This window comes from Lepidochelys olivacea, assembly GCF_965140295.1.
Source record: "Lepidochelys olivacea isolate rLepOli2 genome assembly, chromosome: 4".
Classification (NCBI taxonomy): Eukaryota; Metazoa; Chordata; order Testudines; family Cheloniidae; genus Lepidochelys; species Lepidochelys olivacea.
Window position 1 is genome coordinate 24,560,403 of NC_140414.1, and position 26,322 is coordinate 24,586,724.

The 26,322-nt window shown below is 40.2% G+C and overlaps 1 protein-coding gene across 1 annotated transcript in view; it reads right to left on the reverse strand.

Moving 5' to 3' along the window:
- Positions 1-26,322, reverse strand: part of WDFY3 (WD repeat and FYVE domain containing 3) — a 261,096-nt gene that overhangs the window by 214,226 nt on the left and 20,548 nt on the right. The window contains exon 2 of the mRNA XM_084627016.1: positions 12,127-12,220. The gene's annotated coding sequence lies outside the window, so the exon portion shown is untranslated. The remainder of the gene's footprint in view (positions 1-12,126; positions 12,221-26,322) is intronic.

Sequence of the window (26,322 nt, forward strand, 5' to 3'; positions counted from 1 at the left end):
GATCAAAGAAAACTGATTCAAAGAAAACTGAAGTCTGTCGCATCAAGAAGCAGGCACCGGAAAGGACTATTCAAAAATACATATCTATACGTAAGTGTTCACTTTTCAGCTGTGCTTCTCTTTAAGGTACTGAGGCACATTTTAGTTCCCAAGTTACAGTTATTAGGAAACTGAATTGTTCTTGCTGTAGTTTAGAGCTAATCCATGTGAAAAACTGAAGTTATTAATTCCCTTGGATTGTGACCATCAGTGCAAAAATCTAGTTTACTTATAAAGTCCCCCCATGTTTCTAAAAACATGCATAAAAAGATAAGCGGTAATATATTTCATCTCAATTTGTTGTTCTGCATTTCTGCATAATAGTCAAGACAGCTCCAAAACATGTACCTAACCACCAGAAAATAATATATGTTTATGAAAGCCATTCATGTACTAAATATTAAATGTCAAGTTCCAGGAAAATACCATGCAAAGAAAAACAGAATAATCTATATTTATTTATGTCTTATCCTACCTAGGATTTTTCAAATTCTCTGCAAGCATCTTACATTTCAAATCCTCTCTTTATAAGACATTAATAACAGTAGACTATTTCCTCTGCAAAAGCATTACATAGATATTCTGTGCCTACAAGCCACTGCCAGCCCATCATTAAGTAAACATCCTTCTGGCAAGTCAGGCGAATTCAGAGCTTTGCACTGTGATCCCCAGGAGCCTGTTGTACCAGCACACAGGCTGGTTTGATTGGAGAGGCATAGCAGATCTATCCATCACTAGTGCAGGATTCATTAGCCACTTGACAAGAAAGGAGGAGGAACCATCTGTGCTACAAGCAAGGGGTTTCTTTTTCTGCTTTCATAACATCCAAGCCATACTGATTGGTAGTGGTTTGTTTAAAAATAATAATAATAATAAAATAATAATAATAAAAAAATGGAAGCAGGAGTAGGATGACAGAAAAATTAAGAAACTATAATAGTACAAAAAGACATTACAACTATTAACTGCAATTAAGATTTACAAGGTATGGCGTACAAATAAAGTTTAAGACCTTTCCCCAACCCCCTAAAAACCAGAAATCCTTTCAAAGGAGAAGTTGGATTTTTTTTTTTTTTTAGAAAATTACTCTGAGAAGTACACAAAAAGGCAACCAATCCGTGTAGGTGTTCCAAATTCAGTTTTTGATGTAGCCAAGGAAAGGGTTTATTCATCTTAAATTTGCACTATCAATTTAATGTACAAAATAGCTGGCTAAGGTCAACTTGTGTACACACTGCAAGAGAAGACCTCAAGTAAGTGTTTAGATTTCCCCAAAAGGTTACTTCTCAATAATCGTATTTACTGAAGTGTATTGCTTCCACAATGCCAATTTCTCCTATCCTATTTCTCTTGTTAGTATTTGTTCAAGGGATAGAAAAGAAATTAAGAGGACTTGGGGCTGAGATTGCCTTTATAAACTTGGACACAAACTTTCCATTCCATGAAAAGGTGTTCAAACTACCCCAATGGCCACTGCTTTTCAGGTGGTCTTAACCAGCAGGCACCATGGTTAAAATCCTGGCTCTACTGAAGTCAATGGCAGACTTCCATTGACTTCAGCAGGCCTTGAATCCAACTTATGGGCACATTCATACTCAAAGTGAAGATCTGCATAAGAAATTCTCACACACACACACACAAACTCACTCCACAGGATTTTGCTAGAAAAAAGATTTACTATTATGAATTTCCAGGTTAGCAAAGCCTTTTCCTGAAAATATAACCCTAAACTATTCCGCTTCTCACTTGTACAACAGTGTACAATATTTTAAAAATAATGGTGTATCACATATGTTAATTACACTGCAAATGTAGAAATGCATCCCAGAATCACTACATTATGGAGCTTGCTACTGCATTAATACTTGAAAAAATGATTTCCGAGTGTTTAAAAAAAAAAAAAAAAAAAAATCCAGCAGCGAGTCCAGCCACATTTGGATGCAAAGGCCCTCAGGACAGCACCTGGGAAATGGATTTCTCTCAAGTAAGAAAATACTTCATTAGCTATTTAATTACTTGGTTTTATTCTTGTGTCTTATATTATGTTCCCCTCAGATTTTGCAATTAAGCATTCTTGTGAGAACGCACTTTTGAAAAAGCAGTTTTATTATTTATAATTTAACCTTTGCTCATTAAAATATGGTATGTGTGATGAAACAAAGGAGCAAGTTAAAAAAAAAACAAAAAGTTGCTAGACCAGAACAGTGAAATCTGAACATGAATAAATGATTTTACCTTTAAATGTCCCACACTAGGTCTCTAGAGTGGTGTTAATGCAGCAACCAAGTTTGAGACAAGATTATTCTTAAACCCATCTCTCTACACTCCCTTCTCCAGTTTTCTTTCCAGAAAGTTTTATGTGATTTGTAGGTACTTTCTACATAATATAACTATCCTGAGATAGAGAAACTATGGGAAGGAAGGTCCAGAGACTTTTGTTTACTATATCCTGTGAAACCAGTGTAACAAAGCTGAAGTGGTACGGCCATGTAACATCCTCCAAGGGACGAGAAGAAGAAGAGGTAGACAGAAGAAGAGATGGATTGACAACATAAAAGAGTAACAGGAATGGACTTCGTGGAGACTCAAGCACGGATACACAATCATCAGGGGTGGAGACAATTGGTGGATTGCTCATCAATGATGGTGCCCCAACGACCAATGCGGTTATAGGAGTGGTGATGATGACTCTTATTTTTAGCACAAAATTATTTTATTTCCTCACCTCTATGCTCTGTTTAGCTCTATTAATCCCTCACAACCCATACTCAACACCATTCTCAACTCCCCACCCATATGCCCAGACCAAAACTGGCCACTTCATTGATTCTGTTGATCATTTCCCCTTCAGGAACGCTTAGCCCCATTGCTATCCTATCCCAAAGAGTAATTCCTTTTAAAAATAATTATTTAATACTGCGGGTTATTAGACAGGATAAAGAAGGATGAAAGGGGTCAGAAACTAAGGCAGGTATATCCGTGATAAGTACATTGATGAGGAGTTCTGAGGGCAGTAGAAACTTGGAGGAGAAGGATATATAGTATCTAAGGTAAAGAGATTTGCATAATCATTTACGGTTACTTAAAAATAACCCTGCATATATTATACAAATACCTGCAATCTGACTGGATAATAATGGCCTTCAGCCAAAGTACATGGATTTACATTTTGTATGGTTGAGAAATAACTGTACAGTCATAACGCAAAGTTGTCTCTCATAACCAGAGTTCAAGGAATTGCATAATTCACACGTAACTGCACAACTGTGGGTCATAAATTGTAGAAAAGAATAACTGAACTCTGCTTTGCTGGGACAACTCAATTTCAGTGTAGGGTCCACACTCCTATCTCACAGCATTCTAAGCTTTCATTTTTAAAGGAAATGTTAACACAATGCATTTGATTTAAAACAATTTAGAAAGTGTACTGGTGGTTACAAGATGGAATCTGTTGATAGCAACCTCTATCATAGGACACAGGTATTAAATTTTTATAATCCTGATCCATGCCAGGTGACCTGGGAAAAGGAAATGAAGAGCAGCTTCTTACCAACATTCCTGTGTGTCATATATGTATTCCGTGGATGACTTCTAAAACCATACTCTATTAGTACGGAGATGCAAATATAAGTTTAATAAAATTCAATTCCAATAAAATCAAATGTGGGCAACAGCATGGACATCTGCCGTTGTTTCTTTGCTCTTCCACAAACGGCAGTATACAACACTTGAAGTTCCAGTATTTACAGCAGCTATAGCAACATGCACTTGATTACCTCAAGACAGCTCTTGGAGAAATATTTTTGAGTCAAGAGAACAAGCTGTCGGGTAGCTTCACTGCTTCTAGACCATTTTAATTGGTTCTGCAAAGGGAAGCATAGGACAGAGAGTTTATTTCCAGTAGATTGCCTGGTTGTTGAACCTGCCTTATATGGAAGTGTCAGTAGCAGCCCTGATTTTTTCATGTTCGAAAAACAAGATGTGGCATCAAATATTCAGAGAATCCATGTTACCTAGGTCATATAATCTGCACACAAGTTTCTCTGATGCCACTGTCTCCCCTCAAAAAGAGCTCGTAAACAACTTTGTTTGTAATTTTTCCAAAAACCATTCGCACAGGAAATATGTGCCAGCATATACAAGACACAGACCTAATAGGTCATGGGAAAGCCTTAGTGATTTCAGAAACAGAACCAGGTTCTTGAATATAAGCTTTAACAGAAATTCTTTTTGTACCTCTACCTGTCATCCATAGTTTAGAAGAAATCCAAAATGTGACACCACCAGTAGACAAATACAGTTACAAATATTAAACTAGCCCTAGCATGTATTGCTCTTAATGAGGTCATTCAAGTGAAATAGTGAACTTCTTGCTCTCTTGTATAATTGCACTGTATGGTGTGTGGGAAAGTTTGTTTACATAAAAGAATCTGGCAAGATCTGCTTTAATCTCACTTAAAACTAACCTAAAATTTAACCAGTTGTAGAGCCAATGACTACACCATCAACAATAGTCTGAAGTACAGTAGTTAGTAGCTCTGGTGCCTCTATATCATGAATACTCTTGTTCAACCCCTTTCTCTTAAGCACAGGCAGTCAATCATAAGTCTCCAAGGCAGGCTGTCATGGTTTGCAACAGGAGGAACTACCTGTAAAAGACATCTACTCTGTAGAGCAATGGAGCAGCTGGCAGCACCAAAGCAGTGAAGTCGATAAACAGATTATCTAATGTCTTTAAATAAGCAGGTTTGCCTGTAGTAATGTCCACTGCCAGTTCATCTATTATTAAGCATGAGTGCTCGTCTTGGAGTGCTACAGTTGACAGAAATGTTTGCAGATAGCATGTTGACGCCCTTCATTTGAACCGATGAGGTGGACAATGTCATCAGTTCATGCTCCAGAACAGCAGTTCTCTAACAGGAGTCCAGGGCCCCCAGGAGGAGGGGCGGGGGGGAGGTTTCAGGGGTCTGCCAAACAGGGATGGCATTAGACTCATTGGACACCAGGGCAGAAAGCCAAAGCTATGCAGTGCAGGGCCGAAGCCCAAGACCCCAAGCCCCACCACTGAGGTCTGAAGCCGAAGCCTAAGCAACTTGGCTTTATGGCACCCCCTGTGGCAGGGCCGTCCCTAGCTATTCTGAGGGCCTATGCAGCCCCCTCTACAGCGGAGGGAGGGGGGAGGCCTCTGTGGTGGCACAGCCCCAGGCCTCCGCTGGGGGGATGGTGGGCTTGGGGGGGCAGAGGGGAACCACCCCCCAGCACTCACCAGCAGCGTGGCTGGGGCCGGGTCTGCACTTCCCGTCACTGGTGAGTGCAGGCCCAGCCCTGCTGCAGAGCTCAGGGGAGTGGGGGCGGGGCTGGAGCAAAGCAGGAGCAGGGAAGAGGTGGGGCGGGGCAGAGGCCCTGGGGAAGAACCAGAGCAAGGACTGGAGCAGCACGCAGCTGTGCAGGACAACAGGAAATTTGGTACCCCAAAATTTCCTGGTGCCCTACGCAGCTGCATATTTTGCATATGGGTAAGGACAGCCCTGCCCTGTGAGGCCCCAGGCAATTACCCTGCTTCCTACCCCCTAATGCCACTCCTGGCTTTTATATGCAGAAAAACAGTCATTGTGGCACAGGTGGGCTGTTGAGTTTTTAATAGCATGTTGTGGGGGAAAAAGGGCTCAAAGAAAAAGGCTGAGAACCCCTGCTCCAGGACATACCTGAAATTTATTTGCCAAGAAGATTCTTTGCCAGCGAGGAAACAGAGTATGTTTGTCTGCTTTCAAAATACTTGCCTTTTTTGTTTGTTTTGTTTTGTTAATTACAACTGTGAGAACTTCATTCAACGTTTCCAACAATGAAATATGAGAAGGTAGCTAGTTAGCACGATTTCATCTTGCACAATTGATCTCTTGGAAATCTCACATTATAGAGTCCATACACAGCAACAGCAGCTGACACCACTGCCTTCCTCGTCCTAAGTTCAGTGGCCAGCTTGTATTCATAACAGCTCAAAAGAGAAGAAAGTACAGTATCATCCAGATCCCTTGCTATTGTTTTCTTCGATACAAAATCATCTATTCCTTCTTGAAAGCCATCTTTCTTTAAGAACCATGCCTGTTTTTCCTGACTCGGGAATTAAGAGAAACTACCACCTGAGTAGTCCATAATGAGGAGAACAGTGGTTCTTCGTATCTGCAGAAGACTGTTGAACTTTCTGGAGCTCTAATCCAAAAATGTGAAATTCTCTTTGGAAAGAAAGACAAAGGACTGTCTGCTCTGCTGACCACCACTGGAAACATTAGCCTGCCCTCGAGCTAGATGTGGATCTAGTTATATCGAAAGGAGTCTCACCTGAATGGCAGTTCCAATTCTAGAAAAGGTAACATCATGGCAAATTTTCAATGCTTTTCTTTGGCTTTAGGGAGTTTGGCAAACTTACACAATCATCTGACAACTGCTCTGGGGTTGTACACTGCATAGATGAAAGCCTGACTTGTGGCATCTTGAACCCCCACTAAACTCAAATTCAACCACTTTAGCGTGTTAAGGCACTGTGCCTTGCCTATGCTAGACTTTTAAAATGTTAGTCAGCACGTTAGCTAACATCACACTTTAAATTCAAGTCTACACAAGGCCTCAATGGGTAGCTCTCTCTTTGACTCTCTGTGTGAAGTCTGTCAGCTCTTCCTCTGTGAGGGGATGGAGGAGATCCTGCCCAGGAGGTGGAATTAAGAGTACGGTCCAAAACACGGCACAGGGAAGGAATGTTTCCTGCATCAGGGAACTGTGGCTGCTCCACAGCGAGCGAGGAATGGGGACACAACACAGCCACTTTTCTCCTCAACTGTGTCTGCAGTCAGACACGGAAGAAATCACACAGCAGAGCCTATAAATGGAGAATTTATTTTTGTTTTGCTTAAACTAAATAGCAGCCACTTAGAAAGAGGTGCAGATTCTGTTCTGTGCATATGGAAATGCAAGAGGAAAAAGGCACCAACCGCAGCCCGCTCTGGTCTTTTGGGATAGAGGCAGTGTTGCTGGAGGTGCTCAAGGGAAGGAGACAGAGCTACCTAATGAGATGTGCCTGCAAGCACGTGAAGAGAGGTGGAAGCCAGCCTTAGAGCTGTTGGGACTCTAACGGGCAGAGTGGCCTAAGCTCCAGCTATCTGTTCTTTTCTTCTGATCCCCAGTGGTTCAAGAAAAATTTGAATCAAACATTCTACACACATTTCATAAAGCTGTAGCTATGTTCTTAATATGGCTCAAAATTTCCTGACTTGAATGCAAAATATTATCCTTAAAACTACATTCAAGTTTAATTTCCTAGTACTTTTTGTTGTTTTTCTAAAAAAATAAAGGGTACCTTCAGCATTTAGCACATCTTTACCTACATTACAAGCTCTGCTTGTTACAAATTTAGGAGTCACACAGGATTTTTAAATTCTGCACAAGCAAGGATCAAAGTGTGCAGAATTTTGAAATTCCTCATAAACTACTGAAGGATTTTATCATATTGTACACAGTCTCCAACACCAAATAATACATTTTCTACACTAGTATTTGTCTATGAAGAGTTTTCTATGCAGGTATTAAAACCACAGTTCAGTACATTAGCAAGAAGTTGCTCACACATGTGCAAAACAGTTCTTATTGCGCTGCTAATTTACTGTTTTCTTCTGACAAATCAGTGAAGAGACTACTTTCAGTAGAGATTAGCTACATAGAAAGTTTCTAGGTATTGTGACAGACCCAGACCAGTGGGGTACAGGAGTCTGGTAGAAGGCAAATATACTGGCCACTGGATTAATAGTTTTCTGTTCCCTGAGTGACCAGAGCAGGGGCTGCCCTAGAGCAATCAGGAACCCGCTAGAACCAATTAAGACAGGCAAGCTAATAAGGACACCTGAAGCCAATTAAGAACTTTCTAGAATCAATTATGGCAGGCAGGCTAATCAGGACACCTGGTTTAAAAAGGACCTCCCATCAGTTAGTAGGGGGGACCGTAAGGAGCTCAGACGTGCTGCTGGAGGACTGAGGAGTACAAGCATTATCAGATACCAGGAGGAAGGTCTGGTGGTGAGGATAAAGAACGTGTTGGGAGGAGGCCTCGGGAGTTGTAGCTGTCACGCAGCTATTACAGGAGACACTCTAGACAGCTGCAATCCACAGGGCCCTGTGCTGGAACCCGGAGTAGAGGGTGGGCCTGGGTTCCCCCCAAACCTCCCAACTCCTGATCAGACACTGGAGGAGAAGACCTAGACTGTGGGTTTCACCAGAGGGGAGGTCTTTGGGCTGTTCCCTGACCTACATGGTGGATCAGCAGAGACTGCGGGGGTTGTTCTTCTCTTTTTCCCCCATGCTGGCCAGTGATGAGGTTATCTGAGTGAACGGCAGATTTGAGTGGCGAAACCGAGGGCTGTCATGAATCTCTGAGGCAAGCAAATCCGCCAATAAGCACAAGACCCACCAAGGTAGAGGAGGAACTTTGTCACAGTATGAAGTTCAACATATGCAAAGTTCATTTTAATAGTTTTAGCCTTTTTATAAACACTGCAGAAAGCATTTATTTCACCCTCATGTAACTCAGACACAACTATCATTTTGTGCTCCAAACAAGGAATGACCTTTTGGGCTGAGACAATGAACAAAAGGCTTTTGCCCAAACAGGAATTTTTTCTAGGCTTACAAATCACTGCTGGAGGTGGGGAAGACACATAATGAAAGTAACACCATAACCTTAAATGAAGCATTTGCTACCACAAAATCTTTTGTTCGTTTTTTTAAAATAAATAATTCATGCTCTGATCACCTGGGTCCAGTTCATTTTCTTCCAATTCAGGAAAGATGGTGGGAATGTACCATAAAAAGACTAAACCATTAACAGAAGTAGTTCTTTTGTGCTAGAGTAATCCTGCAAAAGCTGCAAACTTGGGCTAATAAGGGTTTTCCCTGCTGTTTGGACTTTTCCAGTATGCCACATCATTTTCTGTGAGGTGAAAGAGTGTCACATACTGTGGCATGCTACAGAATCTGTGTGATACAAAAGGTTTTCTTCTTTTGATCTGCAAAGAATCTGTGTATCACACATGATAACAATGAGGCTTGGCAGTTACTATTTGATATCTATAACATTCAGTAACACTAATACTGAAGGAACATTAATTTGGTCCATTTTGTAACATTTAATATACATTGACTGGAGTAAGGTTACCAACTGGCAATAACGTAGTGACGTTTATTTTAACATTGCTGCCATAGTGGCTCTCAGCACATCATTTACAAATGCTGTAAAAATTCAATTATCTTGCCAGGAACATTTTTATTATTATTGCACACCTCCTTTACTTACCAAGTTCCCAACAAATCTGATTTGCCTTATTTAATTTACATGAGCAAAATTAAGTGTTACTGAGTTAGATGCTTATTTAAGCTCCTCTTTGGCTTCAAATGCTAAGAAAAAATCCATCAGGTGAAAAATCCATTTAATCCCCTTTAGTATTTCAAAAATGTAAATTACACTACCTAAACATTCAGCTTTTAAAAAGAAGCCATTATGTAGGCTATCCTATTTGCACTCGGACTATGTGAATAATAAGAAAAATCCACATTAAAGGTCTAGCAATATTACAATGAATCCAAAGCAACTGAGACCTAAATACAAAATCCCAGTGGAACCTAAACTCAATGGGACCTTTACATTAATGACTTGGATGCTGGAGTAGACAGCACACTTATAAAACCTGCAGATAATACCAACCTAGGAGGGGCTGCAAACACTCTAAAATTTAAAAAATGACCATGACAAACTGGAGAATTGGTCTGAAATCAAGATGAAATTCAGTAAAGATAAATACAAAGTACAATACTTAGGAAAGAAAAATCAAATATACAAATATAAAATGGGGAGTAACTGGCTAGCCAACAGTAGTGCAAAAAAGGATCAGTGGATCACAAACTGAATATCAATCACTGTGATGTTGAGAAAAAGGCAATGTCATTCTGGGGTATATTAACAGGATATTAACATTCTGGGGTGTATTAACTACTCAGCACCGGAGAGACCTCAGCTGAAGTACAGCGTCCAGTTTTGGGCACCCCACTTTATGAAAGTTATGAAGAAATTAGAGAGACAAGAGGTTTAGGGTACATTAGCACCAAAAAGACCCATGGCAGTGAGTCTCATAGCCTGGGTTAACTGATTTTGGCTCACACCACAGAGCGAAAAATAGCAGTATAGATGCTTGGGCTCAGCTCCAAGACCCTCACCCCTTGACAGGTTTCAGAGCCCAGGCTCCAGCCCAAGCATCTACACTGATCTTTTTAGACCTGCAGCATGAGCCCAAGTCAGTTGACCTGGGCTCTGAGACTTGCTACCATGGGTTTTTCTTTTTGCTGTGTAGACATACCCTTAGAAAACATGAGCTATGAGGAAAGGTTGAAAGAACTGGGCATGTTTAGTGTCGAAGTGAGAAGGCTGAGGGGAAATATGAAAAGAGTCTTCAACCCTCTAAAAGGTTAATATGAAGAGGACTATCGTCAAGGTTCCTTCCCCACTCTGAACTCTAGGGCACAGATGTGGGGACCTGCATGAAAGACCCCCCTAAGCTTATTCTTACCAGCTTAAGTTAAAAGCTGCCACCACCAAAGCGTTACACAAAGAACAGTGAAAGAGCCCACTTGGAAACGTCTTTCCCCAAAAAATCCCCCCCAAGCCCTACACCCCCTTTCCTGGGGAAGGTTTGATAAAAATCCTCACCAATTTGCATAGGTGAACACAGACCCAAACCCTTGGATCTTAAGAACAATGAAAAAGCAATCAGGTTCTTAAAAGAAGAATTCTAATTCAAGAAAAAATAAAAGAATCACCTGTGTAAAATCAGGATGGTAATAAGACTCAAAACATAGAGAATCCCTCTAGGCTTAAGTTACAAAAAGACACAAAAACAGGAATATACATTCCGTTCAGCACAACTTATTTTATCAGCCATTTAAACAAAACAGAATCTAACACATATCTAACTAGATTGCTCATTAACGCTTTACAGGAGTTCTGACCTGCATTCCTGCTCTGGTCCCGGCAAAAGCATCACACAGACAGACAGGACACTTTGTTTCTCTCCCCCACAACTCTGAAAGTATCTTGTCTCCTCATTGGTCATTTTGGTCAGGTGCCAGCGAGGTTATCTTAGCTTCTTAACCCTTTACAGGTGAAAGGTTTTTCCTCTGGCCACGAGGGATTTAAAGGTGTTTACCCTTCCCTTTATATTTATGACAACTACGATCAATTGTTCTTTGTGTCCCCTGAGGGTATGACAAGAAGTAATGGGCTTAATTTACAGCAAGGGAGATTTAAGTTAGATATTACGAAAAAAACTTTCTAACTGTAAGGATAAACTATGGAATAGATTACTTAGGGAGGTTCCCTGTCATTGGAAGTTTTTAAGTACAGGTTAAACAAACCCCTGTCATGGAAGGTTTAAGTAAACTTAATACTGTCTCAGCGTGAGTGGACAGACTAGATGATGTCGAGATCCCTTCCAGCCCTACATTTCTATGATTCTAAATAAAAAACAAGCTCCTTATCTAAAAGAGAAGATATATCAAAGTAATATTAAGATTCCCATAGTATGGGCATTTTCTGTCTTCTCTTTTCAAAATTAGGAGTACGACTTGGTAGGCTGAGAAAACAATACCATGTGTGCACAGGGTATTGTATTAGCATTGCTGCCTGTCAATTAAGAACTTCAGAGTCTAACCCAACAGCCCTGGATCACTGACTTTGAGCATATAGAAGTTTAAATGCAGTGTAATATGTTAAGTGAGTAACTGCAGCCTTACCTATGCATTCTTAATGCTTTTGTAGGACTAAATTAGCACCCTAACCTTACTTAAGTGTTTTGGTATGCCAATTTTAGATTTTCTGTGTTTTAAGTTGATACACTTTTCCCTTCTCTCTGACAGGCAAATAAAGTCCTTAGAGCTCCAGGCTGCATGCAAAAATCAGTCAAACAATTGCGTGTGACAATTACAAATCCAAAGCAATTCTAGCAAAAGCTTCTTTAACACACACAGCTTCCCTTCCCCGTCCCAGTCACTGACCTCTATAGCATTCCTGGATCTCCGGTATTAACTTCATGAGAACATGGTCCATTCCTCTCCCAGGATTTTCTTCAAGACCAAAGCCGTGCTCCCACTAGTTAACACAAAAATAAAATGGAAAGAGGTTAGTATTAAAATCATCCCCACTAGCACCACACTAGAGAGTCTTGCCATTTTGATAGCAGCATCTGCCGGGACTGCTTGAGTGGTCACAAACCAAAGAGGTCTTTTACTTGGTCTCTTCCACAAGAATTTTAATGAAGAACATGTTCACTATGACTACATGTAATGAACAGCAAGACCTCACTGAGAAAATAAAATTGACCGTGAACACCTGAGCAGCAAAACGAGTTATCTTGTTTGTCAAGCCCAAATTTCTGTTTTAATTAATACAGTAGCAATCTGTGACTAGCAAGAATATTACACAGAGTAAATGAGGTCTGGTAGTTATAGCAGACTAATGGGAACCAGGAGATGTGGTCCTATTTCCAACTCGGCCACCGATTCCTTGTGACATTCAAGAATGCTGCCTATCTTTTGGACTTCAATTTGCCCAACTTCAAAATGGGTATCAGGTTCCCTCCTAAGATTTTAGAGACAGGTGGAAACAAGCCAACACACATCATTGGTCACCCAAAACTAAGGTAGATGGAAAAAATTAAAAATACAGTTCAAAAATATTTGTTTTGCTATTATTTTACACACAATTAAAGCTTAAAAGAAACAGGAAAACTTTCAGGGAACTGCATGCATGGAGGTAAAAAATTACAGCATAGTGGTTGCATTACCCTTTAAGACCGCTCTGGCATTAATAAAGCTTATCTAGCTCAGAGGATGTTGTGAATCAATATTTGTAAGGCACTTAGTTTTAAGTATTACTGTATGCACTCAGACAGAGTCACTTGTCTGGTTAAAGCAACAGTTCAGTATTAATGGCTGCATAAAGATATTCTCTCCCAATATCATTCTACAGGACCATAAAGTTCTTCACTGTTGGTAAGCAGGGTGAGAGTGAGTAACAAAGTGAGCCTCTCAGGAGCCTGCTGGGATTTTTTAGTTAAGTGATCCATAATATACAAAATTTCTATATAAAGCTCTGAGCTCTCACTTCCAGTACCATCACCACTCTACACAGAACAGTTGTCTTGTAGGCATAACAATCAGGAACTCTGATAAACAGGAAAGAAGAAACATTTAAACAAGAAACCTACAAAATATACAAGATATACTGATCAATAAAAGGCTTAACCCATAGTTTTAATTCAGAGAATTTGTAGCACCATTCTTAATCTGGGCTGAAAGAGGTAGGTATGGAACCCCTACTCTAAATAAAACACTACATTAAAAAGAACACAGATTGCTCAAGTGGACATATCCTCAGTATAACCATCACTAGTGATTTCTTGGCTGTATATGTGCTCTTCTCATCCTTGCAAATTACAGTCATGATTGTACCTCCTCTCTGTTACCTTACTCACCGCCACTACGCACTACACACATGGCCTCCATTGCCTATTGTTTGTCAGATAGGAGCTACACTCCAATGAGCCATCAGATTCAGCGAAGCAGGTCTCAACTATGACCTATGATCCTATATTAAATGCCCAAAAACTTCATTAAGGCAGAGTTAAGGTTGCCAACTAGTCCTTTGTGCCCTTCCAAAACTATTTTCAGCAACACTCAAACTTCTGAAAACCAGGAAATGAAGAGTTAGCACCCTTGCAGAACAACCTTAACTCAACCATCTTTGAGCAATATCAGCACATGGATGTTAGAGCATTCCAAATCATCATTATTAAACCAGAAATTTTGGTCTGAGGGCAAAACTTTCAAAAGTTGCTCCTGCAAAGTGAAGACAGAGAGCAAGGAACATACATAACACATATTCTTTGACGGATGCCAAGGGTAGGGCTCGAAATCATATGCATGCGTGTAGTTCAGGTTCAATGACCACAGCATATCTCCTTGAAACACTGAGTTGATGTGACAGACTACTTGGAAACCCTTTGGTTGTTGAAGAACCCTTAAAATAACCCACAGTTTGGACTATGGGAGTGTGAATAGCAGTGTGCACCCATGTGCTGCAGTGTAACTCTCCCGCGTAGTAATTGTGGGCACAAATGAAAAGGTTCCTAAATTCGCATTAATGTAATCCTGTTTGAAGAGGGCTACCTTAACATGAACTAGGACCCCCGCCATCCTAACTGCAGGGCATTGTAGACGTCGCCCGAGTCTTGCTACACATGCACATTAACATGCTTTTTGGCTCAAGCTACTGGTGCTCCAACTTGGGGTACCCAAGTTAATACTGAATAACTTCAACATCACACACACAAACACACAAAGTGGCAGTGAGTACTGTGCACTAGCCAAAATAAATCCCAAGCAGCTAAGGGAGGATCACAGCCATAGCTTGGGCCACGATGTGTGCAAAAAAAGTTACAAAATCACCTGATTCTTCCAAAACACATGATTTATTTTAGGGGAGTACCTCAGGAACTTCTTGAGCAAGTGGTCAAAGTGCCAATGGGACCACTAATAGTACCCAGCACACACACACGCACACACACAGAGCACAGAAAATTTTAAGACATCATATATACACAGAGAATATGAGTAAGTCTGCTGCAGTTTCCACGGTATGCATCCGATGAAGTGAGCTGTAGCTCACGAAAGCTCATGCTCAAATAAATTGGTTAGTCTCTAAGGTGCCACAAGTCCTCCTTTTCTTTTTGCGAAGACAATCTGAGTCAGCATGTAGATTTTAGAGAACTAAATAGTTCTATTATAAACAATAAGAAATGTTCACCCTATAACTACAGTACACCTGCAGCTTCACTATGATTGCCCACTTCACATCCCCAATAGCTGAACGCCCACTCCCGCCACCCCATGCTCTCCTCATACACCACTGATTCCTGACATCCGTGCTCACTTTTAACTGTCCTCTCTATACTGCCAGCTCCCCATGGTGCACTGTAGAAACAGAATCATCTTAACTTTCTATGGTCACTGTAAAAGAGTGGAGCTGGTAAGTCAGCAAAGGCAGAAAGAAATGTGTAGCCTGTGTCAGAGCTGTTATCAGAATATATGTTCATACGCGCACACAGTCTGAAGTTTGTGGGAACCCTGGTGTTTTATGAAAGAAACGAAAAAAAAAATTATTTCCTCTGTACAAGTTAATAAATATTTACTAAAAAGTCAAATACAAAATTCAACTGTCCTATGAAGACTTATTTCAACAAAATTTGGAGACAATATTCAGTTATGGTAATGTGAAACAGAGGAATTTTACTCAAGCTCTGTATTTCAACAATCACGCACATTTTCAGAGGGAAGGCTTTGCCTTCCTAAATCAAACCCAATCATTCCCAAGCAAGCACTCAAACACTTTGATCTAACTGTGATGGCTTCTCTTTCAAACAGCAGAGGACATGTCCTTAACTCAAACTTCTGTAGGAAATGAGGCCTTTTTCTTTCCTTTATCCAACGAGAATCATTCTTATCAAATGCCTCTCTAGTGCAGTCCTGTTTGCATGCATACACTGTGCTTCAACTCTGAACCTGGTTTTTACTCCTATAATGGTCTTCATGGAGTTTTCCCTTCACCTGTTCTATAATTTCCGATAATCACCCTTCATTCTACCAGCAATTTCACTCTCTTGTTCCCTCTTCAAACTATTTTGCTAGCTAATTTCCATTGCAACTACACTTAAAATCATACTCCAAACTCATCCTGTGATGTTAGCTCTTGCTGTTTTCTAAGAATATACAGTAGCTAGTACTTCATGAAAAAGCAAATATGACAAACGCCAAAAAATCTAATGTTGCTTCCATTAAAGGAATTTATGCAGTGCATGGTAGTGGCACTTTCTACAGAACAAACAACTTTACAAAAAGCTGAAGAGCAACTAGCAAAAGACTAAACAGCCAAAAAAAAAAAAAAAAAAAAAAGGAACAAAAAAAAAGTGAGTGCATCAGATGCAGGAAGCCTGCCAAATAATCAGTGGGGTTACTGGATAACCAAAGTGCTAAAGTCCACTCCAATAAGACTGCAGAGAAGTTCCAGATTGAAGTGTCAACACAGGAGGTTTTGGAACAAGTTGATAAATTAAACAGATAAGTCACCAGGACCAGATAGTATTCACACAAGAGTTCTGAAGGAATTCAAATGTGAAATTGTAGAACTACTAACTCTCGTGTGTAACCTCTCTTTTAAACCAGCTTCTTCTATACTAGATGACTGGAGGATAGGGAATGACACACCAATTTTTAAAAAGTCTCCAAAGGTGATCCTGGCAACTACAGGCCAGTAAGCCTAACTTCCACACTGGAAAATGGTTAACTATAGTAAAAAACACAATTATCAGACATATAGATTAACACAATTTGTTGGGAAAGAGTCAACACAGCTCTTGTAAAGGGAAATCATGCCTCACCAATCTATTCAAATTCTTTGAGGGGATCAACAAACATGTGGACCAAGGTAATCCAGTGGATACAGCTGTACCTGGACTTTCTGAAAGCCTTTAACATCCCTCCCAAAGGCTCTTCAGCAAAGTAATCAGTTACAGAATGAGAAGAAAGATCCTCTCATGGATCAGTAATTGATTAAAAGACAGGAAACAAAGGGTAGGAATAACTGGTCAGTTTTCACAATACAGAGAGGTAAAACAGTGATGTTCCCTAGTGCTGTTCAGCATATTCATAAAGGATCTGGAAAAAAAGGGGGTAAACAGATGGCAAAATTTGCAGACAATACAAAAATCACTCAAGATAGTTAAATCCAAAGCTGACTGTGAAGAGTTACAAAGGGATCTCACTAAACTGAGTGACCAGGCAACAAAATGGCAAATGAAATTCAAAGCTGATAAATGCTAAGTAATGCACACTGGAAAACAATCCCAACTATACATACAAAATGATGGGATCGAAATTAACTGTTACCACTGAAGAAAGATCTTGGAGTCATAGTAGATACATTTCTGAAAACATCTCCTGAGTGGGCAGGAGCAGACAGAAAAGGCTAACAAGGTTAGAAACCATTAGGAAAGGGATGGATAATAAGGCAGAAAATATCATAATGTCACTATATAAATTGATGGTATACCCACACCTTGAATACCCCCTGCAGTTCTGGTTGCCCCATCTCAAAAAGATATATTAGAATTGGAAAAAGTACAAAGAAGGGCAACCAAAATTACGAAGGGTATGAAACAGCTTCTATATGAGCAGAGATCAAAAAGACTAGGACTGTTCAGCTTAGAAAGGAGACAACGGAGACAGGATAAGACAGAGGTCTATAGAATCATGAACGGTATGGAGAAAATGAATAAGTAAGTGTTATTTACTGCTTCACATAACACAAGAACCAGGGATCACCTAATAAAATTAACAGGTTGCAGGTTTAAAACAAACAAAAGCAAGTCCTTCTTCACACACAACAACGTCACCCTGGGAACTCGTTGCCAGGGGATGTTGTGAAGATCAAAACTACAACGGAGTTCAAAAAAAGAACTAGATAATTTCCTGGAGGACAGGTCCATTCCTGGCTATTAGCCAAGAGGGTCGGGGATGCAACCCCATGCTCTGGATGTCACTAAACCTTGGACTGCCAAAAACTGGGAGTGGATGATAGGGGATGGATCACTCAATGACTGCTTGTTCTGTTCACTCCCTCTGAAGCACCTGGCGTTGGCCGCTGTCAGGAGACAGTATACTGGGCTAGATGGATCATTGGTCTGATCCAGTATGGCTGTTCTTATGTTCTTAACTTTTTATTCACAAAAATCTTCATATCATGGGTGTGCAACCACATAAATGCAATATTTAATATAACAGCTGTTAGCACTATCTAGAAACTATCTGATAATGCCATTAAAAAGCCATTTTTTGGTCTCCACTTCAGTCATTTTGTTTTCACTGATGAATTTTTACCAATTCACTTACTCTTTGATCAGAAAACGTTAAGTGAAATCTCATTAACCTCAACAGAAAAAAAAATTGATTGCTCGCAGAACGAAGTTTCCATTCTTCAGTAAGGCTTCCTGTTGCAATAACTTGCTCCTCTTGTATTTTTAAGCCAGGTAAGAAGTTTGGCAATAGATGTAGCCAAATTAAAGCCCAACTGCACCAGAAATTTAACCTTAGGCTTTAATTTCAAAAAGTTTCAGGCCCACAGATGCTAAAGCTCTGCAGCAAGGTGCTTTTTCCATCCTACCCACAGCAGTGGGAGCAGAGAAAAAAGAGCTGGTACTCTATTCAGCAGGAGTGGACTTCTGTGAACCAGTAACCCCTGAACTGGAGGAAAAATCTGCAGTAAAAAATGCAAACAGATTCAAGATCCATTGCTGAAGGATCTTTGGACCTTACAACGCTGAAGAAAGCCAAAGACTAGGGAAAAAAAAGAAAGGGAAATTTGTTAGCTTTTAAAAAACATGAAGATTGTCAACATGATAGCTCCTCTTTAAAAACAAAGATCATACTTGCTTGTGTTAGTTGGACAGCCAGGGGAAGCTGAAGTTCTCATAAAATGTATTTGGTGGTGAGGGGAAGTTATTTGCTGGTTTAGATTTTGCAGCCTGCATGTGAAGGTGAAAAATGATCAACAAAACAGATTTTTGTTCAAATAAATCTACCTGAGTGTATTTAGAGCCTGGGTTGAGGCTCCTTTAAATTTTGGCTATTAGAGCACAAAAGGCACCAATGCATCTTATCAATAGTAGCAAGGTTTGCATCAGCTTAAGTTACTTGCTTCAGGTGAGTCACAATCTTATTATGACAACGTACATGGACAAACTACCCTTACATTGCTTCACCTACTACTTAGTGAAGGAATTTGTTCCCTTCTTCCTCACTCCAATCTCTGTTTTAGTGGCTGATTACACAGGTATGAAGGGACCCAGTCCCAAACTCAGGAGCTCTCCTTGCTGCTCTTGTACCAGGTCTGGCCTTTGAAGTGTAGTTTTCAATATGCACACACAGAACAAGTAACAAATATCAGTTACAAAAGGCTCTTCAATAATGGACTCGGTAACAAATTAATACAGCACTTCCAGGCTTCTTGTCCCTAGACAATTTTTTCTACACAAGAGAAGACTTCCAGCCAATCTTTTGTCTCCCCGGATTTAGTATCTTTTGATATCGTGTCCACATCATATCATCTCTCTGCCACAAAGGCCACTCAAACTATAGGTAATATCAACATGAGTTTTGGGTGGTGTGCATCTCAACAGTGAGTCGACTCAAAGTTTCTTTTGGGTTGTGATTGCCACCACCACCCACTGAATGACTTTGTGTGGCAGGAGGAGGAGAAGGCAGTGGGCCCAGTCCATCCATCCTCAAAACTAGGAGTTCTATAGCAACAGCAGCACAGTAGTGCCCACAATGTGAAATCAATGGAAATCACAAGAGGTCCACATGTTTTCATGTAAAGGTTTGCTGCAGAATAGCAAAAATCCAGTCTCCTTACTGTGAATATATCACAAAGGAATTCAGATCAACCCTTAACTTCTCTGCACTCAATTAAATAAGACACTTATCTTACCTAATGCTCCTACAGCAACTCTGAATTTTGATTGACAGACTCCTTTACACTGACTATTCCCTGCCCTAACTTCTTCTACTCCCTCTTTCTTCCATCTCATTGATAAATACAGTGAAAGGATCTTAACTTGAGGGAACAAAAAAAAAAAAAAAAAAAAAAACACCAGCAGGTACTGGCCAGAAGAATACAGCTCTGCCACTAGCTAAATTCAATACTAAAACATATTTGTACATACTCAAATCCTAGTAGAGTCTGAGACAATGACCTGGTGGTCAACTGTGGCTGCACAGCTGGGAGCATGGGGAAAGCACTTCCGGACTCCTCTTTCTACTTCACGGCTGCAGGAGGGAACGAATTCCACTCATTCTTCCTTCTTTGTGTTGGATTGTGATGGGAAATACTCTCAACACTTAAAATGTTAAAAAAGCATCAACAGAATGTTACAATTAAACACCAGAAAACTCAATGCTAAAACCTAAACAAGTCAGAAAACAACAACATTTACAAACAAAGCTGTGGCCAACTCTCCATCCCAAAGATCTTACAACCTAAAATGAGACAAGACACTGAGCAATAGATCAGGAGAGGAAGGGTAAAGGAATTATTAGTGATAAGGGAGGCAGGGCTGCTTGAGTAGGTGAGTTTTATGGAGGTATTTGAAGGAGAGGCAGATAGCACATGAGAATGGAAGACTGCTCTGGGTTTAGGAGGCAGAAAGATAGAAAGAACAAGGCTAAGGCTCTATCTACAGACATAAGTTGCACCAGTTTAATTTAATCATTTTTAAAATCTATTTAGTTAAACCCTTGCAAACTCTTTTGTAAACACACTTATATCTGTTTACTGCTGGTTTGTATTCATTTTGCTTAATTCAATAAATGACCAAAGGGAGAATTAAAATGACAATATTAGGAAACATATAGGAAGCAGTGGAAAATAAAGATTTTTTTCCTTTAAGCACCTAATATTCCTTTGCCCAATTTAACAGAACGATGTCCCTTTGAAAGTTTGCTGCTTTCACTTCTGGATTACAAGGTTAGTGTGGCTGCCGTGTTTGGCCTTTTTATTTAATTTTAATGTAATAAGTTAAAAGTCTGGAGACTCATTCACCACCAAACATCAATGTCTAACTGAGTTAGATCTCACCCTTAGAAGTTCCCCTGCTGCAGCTAATTTAAGGAACCAAGACAAAAACTGACAAAACAGAGTTTCAATTACTTGTTCAATGTCTTAATGCCTTGATTTCCTGTTCTCCAGATCCTATCAAGGAAAGAGAATGCAACACAGGAAATCATGCTAGATTCCTTTTTCATAAGCAACAGATTGTGCAGAAATCACAGTATAGTCAACTCTACAAAGCTGAAAGAGAGGTAAATGCTAAATCAGACAACTATATGCAACTACTAGAATACAAATATATAAAAAATAAATATGAGTAATATACCATTTTCAAATTTGAAACACACTTGTCTTCTCAATTTCAATGCCATTAAAGATAGGACCAAATTAATTCATACATCAGAAACCGTTCTAATTATAGAAAAAACTACTTCTAAAGATCCACAAAAAGCAGAACCGAGTTTCAATGATGCATGCTGAGACTTGCACATTTCCCCTCCAATTAACATTAAATCCACATTCTTACTGAATCTTGTTGAACAACTCCTTACTCTTTCATGGTTTTGAACTACCTAGAGCAAAAGTAAAATTGATGGTATTTTCTGAAGTAAGGTCTTTCAAAAAAAAATTTTTGACACAAATTCCATTTAGTTATTTTAAGCATGGAACACAATAGACCATATCAGCATTCCTCGAGTCTCTGAGTCAAGCAACAATTCTGAGAAGAGAGATTTCTTCCCTTTTTTGAAAGCAGATCTAAGATATAGCATGTCCTTGAGGCTATGACAGAACAACAACAAAAAGTAATGTTAGATAAATAAAGTGATATACAAGGCACTTCTTCGTTAGAACATAAGATTTTATAAGTATGGCATTTCAGAACAGAGAGGGAGAATGAGAAGTAAAATAAGCATTGATTTAAAGAACCCCTCGTAACAATGGCAGCATAGCACCATAATTGCAATTATAATGGAGAGTAGAGGAGAAAAGGTGGTAAGAACAGTGAACTATAAATCTACAGCTGACCTCAACTCGGAAGCATCCAGATAAGCAGTACCATGGAGTCAAACAGAAGCATTTCCTTCTCTACCACAGGTGGTGCTGCCACCAAAAAAGATTTTGTAGAAGCACAAGACACAGAGGCAAAACATGAAGAAAACGATCATGAAGTCCAGAAAAATGAGTACAAAAAGAAAAGTAACCGGGAAGTAGAAAAGAAAAGAGGAAAAATGACAAGTGAAAGGAGGATAGGGCAGGAGTAATAAGCATACACTCTGGTGATGACTGAAGAACTGAAAAAAATAAGTGTGTGTGTGTGTGGGGGGGGGGGAGACCAACCCTCCCACCAAAACAAAAACAGAAAAACACCACCACCACCCCCCAAAAAAACCCCAAAACAACTATGCACATCTCAATGCCCCTTCCTGAGTTGTGTGAAAACAATCAATTGCAGAAACCTACTATGCATGACTGCATGCAATTTTCACAGGGTAATAGCTCAAGTTATTTTCTCCTTCACAGAATGACATCTCTCCAGAGAACTAATTCCAAACACATTTTAATGGTTTACCTTCAGGTTTTTTTCTGTGGCAGAGTGGTTCCAGAATAGGGGAGAAGTTGCACAATATTTTCTTGTAGGGGAAACAACACTTTTATTCTCATATCCAAAATTAATTATTTTTGGTCAAACTTTCAACAACAGAAAAACCCTCACACCTTTGAGCAAAGCCTAATACAATTCATCCTGAGAAGTGTAAATTTCTGAAAACAGAGGACTAAAATGAAAACGTATATGCAGCCATAATTATGACCTTCACAGTTACTTTTTCTAAAATATATACATTGATTTGAGTTTTCCCCCAGTTATTCTATCTGCCTTTTCAAGAGAAACACAAACTAACATGAACATACTCATTTATAACCAAGGCTGATTTGTCTCGTTAACCACATTAAATTGACACCTTAAATTTACCAGGTTGCTTTGATCACATTAAATGTACACCAACTCAACAAACCACACAACCAATAAACTAAACACAATTTTTAAAAGAATCAAAATTGCTCTAAACTACTTACTTGGGGTGTGACTAAGTGACTAAGATAGATCACTGGTACAGTGTGATCAGGATCACATGTGAAACTGGAAGCATTTCAACATCATGCATTTTCCTTTGGTCAAGTGCAAGGTCAACTTTTTTTTTTTTTTTTTTTTTTTTAAAAGATAGTGACCCTTCTAGCTACCACAAGAGCTTGTAATAAAGGAACAATTATTCAGAACTATTAAGGCAATCTTTTTCCCAACAGCATTTTTTAATTTTCAGATGTATACCAGAGAAATCGAATAGGAATGAACAATATCTGTGGTTATCTATCTTTCTATACTGGGACCATGGTGGCACACCTTTCCTGCCAGGGAACCTGCGTACGTGCTTGGGTGGATAGCAGCAGTGAAGTTGCCACACCCCGGGTTGACACCTGAGCTAACTAGATTAAAGCTCGCTCGGGTATGTCGAAACATGCTGCAATCACACCTCTGTCTGCTGTATAGTCATAGTCCTAGTCCCTCAGTGTAACGCAAGTTTTAATGACTGATTATCATTCTTCTACTTCTTTCCTGTACCTTCAACATATTTTTTGAAGCGTGGACTTCAGAAAAGGACAGAGTCTTCCAACAGTGGTCTGACCAACTGTGGTATATGGAAGTAGTATTTCCTACCTACTCCATATTAACTTCTTATACATCCAAAAAACACATTAATGCTTTTTGCCACAGAATTGTATAGGAAACATTTTGAGAGTTATGTAACGTAGAAAAAATAGTTACTCACCTTCTCATAACTGTTGTTCTTCAATATGTGTTGTTCATGTCCATTCCAATCAGGTGTGTGCATGCGCATTGTAGCCATAAGATTTTCCTATCGCAGCATCTGTCGGGTCCATCTCGGCACCCCCAGGAATCGCACCTTTATGACGCTCAATATATAGACCCCTGCCAACCCGCCACCTGCTCAGTTCCGTCTTACCGGCTACTCCAACGAACGGGTAGGAAGGGGGAGTATTGGAATGGACATGAACACATCTCCAAGAATGACAGTTACGAGAAGGTAACCGTTTTTTCTTCTTTGAGTGCTTGTTCACGTCCATTCCAACCAGGTGACTCACAAGCCCAAGCTCAGGAGGTGGGGTCAGAGTCATCCCCTGATTGGAGCACCACTCCTCCAATGGCCACATAGTCTCTGGCCTGCTGGGTGATTGCATAGTGTGTGGTGAAAGAGTGAATGGAAGACCATGCCATCGCTCTAGACTACTAAATGCGCTTGCTGAGACAAGAGCACAGGGAAGTTCCAGCTAACCCGTCACTGGCGATAAGAAGGAACTGAGCGGGTGGCAGGTCGGCAGGGTTCTATATTGAACGCCATAAAGGCAAGACTCCAGGGGGCACCCAGACCAACCCGACCGACGCTGCTATGGGAAAATCTTCTGGCTACCGTGCATGTGCACACACCTGATTGGAATGGACACAAATAAGCACTCAAAGAAGAATACTGGGTTCCAGAACTGTGGAAGTGGAATATGTCACCTGAGGCAAGGTGGGTCTCAGAGCTGACTCAATCAATGAGAACATGTGACATCCATTGACCCAGCCCAGCATTTATTACAGTCTGGAAGAGATGCAGGCTTGCGCACTGACAAAGACAAAAGTCTGGGACTATAGAATAGCAAGAAAAAGAGCACAAAATGTTATCCATTATGGAGGAGACAGTCAGTGTGAGTGTCTTGTGAAAAGTGGATCCCAGCTCTCTGGACTGGACAAGTATCATAGAATCATAGAATATCAGGGTTGGAAGGGACCCCACAAGGTCATCTAGTCCAACCCCCTGCTCGAAGCAGGACCAATTCCCAGTTAAATCATCCCAGCCAGGGCTTTGTCAAGCCTGACCTTAAAAACCTCTAAGGAAGGAGATTCTACCACCTCCCTAGGTAATGCATTCCAGTGTTTCACCACCCTCTTAGTGAAAAAGTTTTTCCTAATATCCAATCTAAACCTCCCCCACTGCAACTTGAGACCATTACTCCTCGTTCTGTCATCTGCTACCATTGAGAACAGTCTAGAGCCATCCTCTTTGGAACCCCCTTTCAGGTAGTTGAAAGCAGCTATCAAATCCCCCCTCATTCTTCTCTTCTGCAGGCTAAACAATCCCAGCTCCCTCAGCCTCTCCTCATAACTCATGTGTTCCAGTCCCCTAATCATTTTTGTTGCCCTTCGCTGGACTCTCTCCAATTTATCCACATCCTTCTTGAAGTGTGGGGCCCAAAACTGGACACAGTACTCCAGATGAGGCCTCACCAATGTCGAATAGAGGGGAACGATCACGTCCCCTCATCATAAGGACTGAGCACTGGGAGGGAAATACCTTATTAGACAGGGAAGTAACTTGTTAAGAAGTGTAGACAATAGATTGAGTGTTATGTTTTTCTTTTACCTGTAACCCTGTTTCCAAATCCTTTTACTTGCTTTTATTTGAATTGCTAACTCAAGCTTTATTAATTAAATTTCAATTTGCATTTACTCCAGACATATCTGAGTGCTGTGTGCTAAGGAGAGTGTTGAACTCAGGTGAAGCCAGTAAACTGGGGTACACTTCTTCCACTGAGGCACTGGATGGGTACATATTGTGGGTGTCCAGAGGATAAGGAACTGCACACTCAAGTATAACAAGTTGCGGTGTGCTAATTACTAGCCTGCAGAGGGAAAGAGTGGGGCTCACAGAGCCCAGAGTGGAGAGCTTGTGCTGCCAGCAGCCACTGGGAGGAATTACTTCACTGGGCACAGTAAAGGCTCCCTTACACTGAAATGATGTGGTCGTGGTTGACCCTGGACACTTTGGGGATACTCTGACAGTGTCACAGCCCCACTTCCTGTAAGCACATCCTACATGCTTTGTTCCTAGATGTATAATCTTACTTTTGATGAGTAGGTAAGTTTCTCTCACTACAAGTCCGAAAGGAAATGCAATCAAACTACTGTAACCTTGGTAATTCCAGTAAACTAAAGTAAAACTAGTAAGTTTTTAAATGATTGTTAGACAGTTTTCATTGGTTAGAAAGACATATGGAAGGCATGAACTGACTTCTTTAAATCCCAAAATTATATTACCTTTGCCATATATCATCTTGTAATTTTACTATTGCTCAAGTACCACTTATAGGTCTTATCCTGTGTGGTTCTTGGCTCCCTGAACTCCCAATTCCACAACTTAATAAAACATTTAAAGTTTCATAATTTCCCTGTTAATAAATCCAAAGCAGTTGGGCACAGATCAGCCATGAAGCTACTGCTCAAAAAAGCAATTGAGTTCTCCTGCCAATAACAGAATGGAAGTTTGAAGTTAATAAAAAGAACAGTGACAGTGAGGTTATCTATCTATTATGGTTGTGCCTAAGGGTCAACTGAGTACGAGAACCCATTGTGCTAGGCAAGGTGGGGGAAAGGCATAACACATACACAGTGAACATGATGCTTTACAAAC